Source organism: Haemaphysalis longicornis, unplaced genomic scaffold (assembly GCF_048455015.1).
Source record: "Haemaphysalis longicornis isolate Haplotype H1 unplaced genomic scaffold, Haemaphysalis longicornis Haplotype H1 scaffold_13, whole genome shotgun sequence".
In the NCBI taxonomy this organism is placed as follows: domain Eukaryota; kingdom Metazoa; phylum Arthropoda; class Arachnida; order Ixodida; family Ixodidae; genus Haemaphysalis; species Haemaphysalis longicornis.
Window position 1 is genome coordinate 42,202,853 of NW_027526233.1, and position 5,276 is coordinate 42,208,128.

Sequence of the window (5,276 nt, forward strand, 5' to 3'; positions counted from 1 at the left end):
TACAAAAGGTATATTGATGACATATTCATTATCTGGCAACACGGTGAGGCGGAGCTCCTCACCTTCATTGAGGCATTTAACCGAGCCCATCCTAGTATTTCCCTTGCTCATTCCTATTTGGAACACAGTGTAAACTTTTTGGACGTCACCGTTACTACCTTCCAAGGTCGGCTTCAAACTAAACTGTACAGAAAACCGACAGACACGCGGCAGTATTTGCACTTCCGAAGTAGCCATGTCAGACACTGCAAGACAGCAATACCTTACAGCCAAGCCCACCGATTTAGAAGAATTTGCTCAAACCAAGCCGACTTTGCCTCAAACGGTCGAGAACTCAAGACCACCCTCCTGAATAAAAAATACCCGGAAAAAGTTATCGATGACGCTATTGTGCGAGCCAGCCAATTAGACCGTAACGTAATCTGTAAGAAAAAAGCCCCGAACGGGAACCCGCAAAAGAACTTATTTTTATCCCACTCATCCTCCGCTCCAAGAGTGTCAACCATACTAAAAAAAATTACAATATCCTAATGCAAAGTGACCGCTTAAACAGCGTATTTCCCGAACCACCACGCCTTGTCTACCGGCGTAATAAGAATTTTGGTGACTTTCTTACTAACACTCGTATCAACCGACCGGCAACTACTGGCTGCATGCCCTGCAATAAACCCTGATGTAAAGTATGCCCACACATGACCACTACACAGCGCGCCAACAGCACGGCTTCAGACTACTACGTAAATATAAAAGGGAAATTTAACTGTTACTCCGCTAATGTCGTATATCTTCTAGAGTGCACTGTTTGTAGGCAACAATATATCGGCCAAACTGAAACGCCCTTCCGAATACGGTTGAATAATCACTGCTCTCATGCAAAAAGCTGCCCTTATTTGCCCCTGTCAAGACATGTGAACAGTCCCGGACATACATTTGAACATCTTAAAGCAACGATTTTAGAATCCGCCTTCATGACGCACCACGACCGCGAGGTTTGGAAATCTTACCGCAGTTAAAAATTTGGGTGAGCGACACTTGGGAATATTGAAAGTTACGGAAAACTAACGTGCCTATCCCTCGAATAAAATTGGCGGCTGCATAATTTTTATAAATATGTTAATTAATCCTACCCTAGAGTTTCCCATCAGAATTCGCAGAAACTCTTCTAATACAGCAGCTTTATTAGCCTAATGCGGCTCAACAATGCCATTTGTCCTGGGGAAGGAGGCCTCGTTCCCACCATAACTTAAGAATGTTTAACTCTTTGTGATCTATTTATGTTTACTCTTTTGTTACCCTACCTATTTCCTGTTCTATTACTAGCTTATGTGAAATGCTCTTTTGTGCCCCGTATCTATTCTTTTCATCCGCGGGGGGCACACCCATCTTCGCTTCCGCCCCAACCAGTCCTCCCACCACTGAATACCTTACTGTATACTCTTTCTTTCTTTTGAAACCGCGGTTGTCCAGTTTTCCACATTGTCTGAACTTGCAGCCCAAGCGACATACGTTGACCTGTCATGGTGCAACCTTGAACGCTGCTTTGTTAACACGACCCCTTTCTCTCTCTCGCTCCCCCCCCCCTTTCTTTTTTTTCCGTTTGGTTTGTTGTTGTAACATAGGCGTAGCCCGATTGTATGCATACTCTCCATTTCCGAAATATTTTCCGCTCCTTCTCACAGTTTTCTGCAAAGCTATATAAGAAATGTGTTCCATATGTTTACGACAGCAAAATCATGTAACTGTACTCTAATGAAGGCAAGTCCCGTTGCCGCTACGTACGTGAACCTTATTTGTTATTGTTCTTGCTGTGTATCCGACTCTTTACTTATACTATATATATATATATATATATATATATATATATATATAACGCAGAAATAAAGGTTGGCAGTCAAGTAAACCTCGGAAAGCAAAGGGGAGGTTGTGGTAGGTCATAGAAACAGATAAAGAATTTGGAAAGAAAGAAAGAAAGTGGAGAAAAAATGCCCGCCAGGTGGGATCTGAAACCATGACCTCCAGAATACTGGTCTGGTGCGACAACCACTACGATACCGGTGGGGCAATTTTCCCCTCCACTTTCTCAGGTATTTATCTTTAGGTATTTTTGTCTCCTGTGCTTTGCTGGTAGCCAGCGCCACTCGGACTATTCGGGGTGAAGGGGACCTCCTTTTTAACCCCCGGGCCGTGACTCGAGTGTCTACGACATGTCCAGAGTGCTCGACCAGCGTTGAACCCTCTTAAGCCTCCTATGGCACCACGACTGCCAGAACAGAGGCCCTCGCTGTGCATGTAGCGAATCAGAATAGGAAATGAGGGGCTCGCTGAAAATAACGAAGAAATAAGGTTTGGAAGTAAAAAAACCTCGGAAAGCAAAGGGGAGGTTCTGGTAGGTCATAGAAACAAATAAAGGATTTGGAAAGAAAGTGTGGAAAAAATTCCCGCCAGGTGGGATTCGAACCCACATTCTCCAGAATACTGGTCTGGTGCGATACCCACTACGCTACCGGCGGGGCGATTTTCCCCTCCACTTTCTAGGGTATTTACGTTTAGGTATTTTTGTTTCCTGTGCTTGGGGTGGTAGCCAGCGCCACTCGAACTACTCGGGGTGAAGGGGACCTTTTTTTTTAACCCCCGGGCCGTGACTCGAGTGTCTATGACATGTCCAGAGTGCTCGACCAGCGTTGAACCCTCTTAGCCTCCTATGGCATCAAGACTGCCAGAACAGAGGTCCTCCCTATGCATGTAGGGAATCAGGATAGGAAATGACGGGCTCGTTGAAAATAACGCAGAAATAGGGGTTGGCAGTCAAGAAAACCTTAGAAAGCAAAGAGGGGGTTGTGGTAGGTCATAGAAACCGATAAAGAATTTGGAAAGAAAGAAAGTGGAGAAAAAATGCCTACCAGGTGGGATCCGAACCCACGACCTCTAGAATACCGGTCTGGTGCGATAACCACTGCGCTACCGGCGGGGCGATTTTCCCCTCCACTTTATGGGAAAGGGAGTCCTCTCCCTGAAACATCAGAAAAATTTTATTTTCATTTTTAATGTCCTTCTCGTGTGTCTCTGTATCTACTAACCTTATATATATATATATATATATATATATATATATATATATATATATAGACTGAAAAGATAAAAACTCACACAGAGCGCGAAAAAAATAAGGTTAGTAGAGACAGAGACAAACGAGAAAGACGTAGAAAATAAAAATAAGTTTACTGACGTTTCAGGGATAGGACCCCCTGAAACGTCAGTAAACTTATTTTTATTTTCTACGTCTTTCTCGTTTGTCTCTGTCTCTACTAACCTTATATATATATTTATATATATATATATAGGGTGTAGTAGAACTTTGAAGATGGTAGAGAACACAAGAGAAGAAAAACTTCGAACAAGGTAAAAGCACGATTGTTGCCTTCGTTTCAGCAAAGAGAACTTGCTTTTATATATATATATATATATATATATATATATATATATCGAAAGGCGTGGGTTCGGTCCCCACTCTGGGCGCGTGTTTTTCTTTTTTTCTTTCACACGTAATTAATAATAAAATAAAATGATGTAACTTCACTAACGGTAAAAGATCGTCTAACCATTCCCCTATGCCTTCTTTGGCGTTGTAGACTGCCGGCATTTCTTTGTGTATATATATATATATATATATATATATATATATATATATATATATATATATATATATATATATATATATATATAGGAAATGAGGGACTCGTAGAAATAACACAGAAATAAGGATTGGCAGTCAAGAAGACCTCGGAAAGCAAAGGGGAGGTTGTGGTAGGCCATTGAAACAGATCAAGAATTTGGAAAGAAAGAAAGAAAGCGAAGAAAAAATGCCCGCCAGGTGGGATCCGAACCCACGACCTCCAGAATACCGGTCTGGTGCGCACCAGACCGGTATTCTGGAGGTCGTGGGTTCGGATCCCACCTGGCGGACATTTTTTCTTCGCTTTCTTTCTTTCTTTCCAAATTCTTGATCTGTTTCAATGGCCTACCACAACCTCCCCTTTGCTTTCCGAGGTCTTCTTGACTGCCAATCCTTATTTCTATATATATATATATATATATATATACATATTTATATATATATATAGGATAGAGAAGTCAAACTGCAAAACATAACAACATTTATTCTAACGTGTCGACCGGGGGTGGTCTTATACAAAGATACAAATAGCGCAGATCAGTTGGGTTTAAAGACATTGCAGTTGTGGGCGGGGCAACATGATGTATCAAGCAAAAAAACGTACGCTCTACGCGACACCAAAAAGAATACGAAGCCACAGAACGCAAGGGGTGAAAAAAAAGGTGGGGGGGAGATGGAAGGCCGTTGGAGTGCTGCCGGGAAACAGAGGGGAAAGGGCCTAATCAAGGCAGGCGAAGCTATAGGATAAGAGGAAAGCATTTCAAGGTACTGAAGTCACGATGGGAAAGCAAGAACGTGAGAACTAAGGAGGGGCTTATTTTAGCTCGTTTGTTGACCTGTTTCTGGCGGCAGGTGCCTGGTAGGGCAACCTGCAGGGTGTGAGAGTTTCAAAAATACAGAAAATATGGATAGAACCGGAGGAACTTGACTGGTTAGGAGAAAAGGGTGGGATAGCCCAGAGGTAATTACGGATGCCTAGTGCAAGCGTTAACCACACACACAAACAAAGGGAAAAAAGAAAACAAGAAAACGAAGGAAGGAAGAGGGCGATTGGGATTAGCGAGAGGGGCGCGGAAACCGCAGAGGGGGGGGGGGAATGCGGGTATGAAAGAGGTTCGAAGAAAAGACCAAGCGACACATTGTTTCACATGGCGTGAATTCGCGGAAACGTTTTCCTGCGTAAAACGTGGCCGCCGTCCACGATGCGTCCTCGAGGTCATGCAATGCAAGGACACTACAACGCAAAGTAACGCTAAGTTAAGCTTGATCACATAAACACCGAACATAAATGAACATCAGGCTAAAAACACATAGAAAAAAAGTGATATACAGTGCCACATGAAGTTTTTTAAGAGAATTCACGCAAGATCATATTTCTTTACATACCCGCATAGAGACACACAGAAAAAACTATAAACAGAATATCACCACAGAAAAGACAAGTGGTTTTATCTACGCGATAGAAATTGTTCAGTGCAAAACGACACAAAATAATAATCATACCAATAAAGAAAAAAATATAAAGCAAGGGGTACTATGGTAATATCTATGTACATCCGTGCCTATGTGGTACGCCAACTGCACAGAAGCAATACACTGACAC

At 42.6% G+C, this 5,276-nt stretch overlaps 1 non-coding gene across 1 annotated transcript; it reads right to left on the bottom strand.

Moving 5' to 3' along the window:
* Positions 1 to 2,437: 2,437 nt before the first annotated feature.
* Trnat-agu (transfer RNA threonine (anticodon AGU)) lies at positions 2,438 to 2,510 on the bottom strand. Its single transcript has one exon. It is a non-coding gene; the product is annotated as a tRNA-Thr (tRNA).
* Positions 2,511 to 5,276: the final 2,766 nt, after the last annotated feature.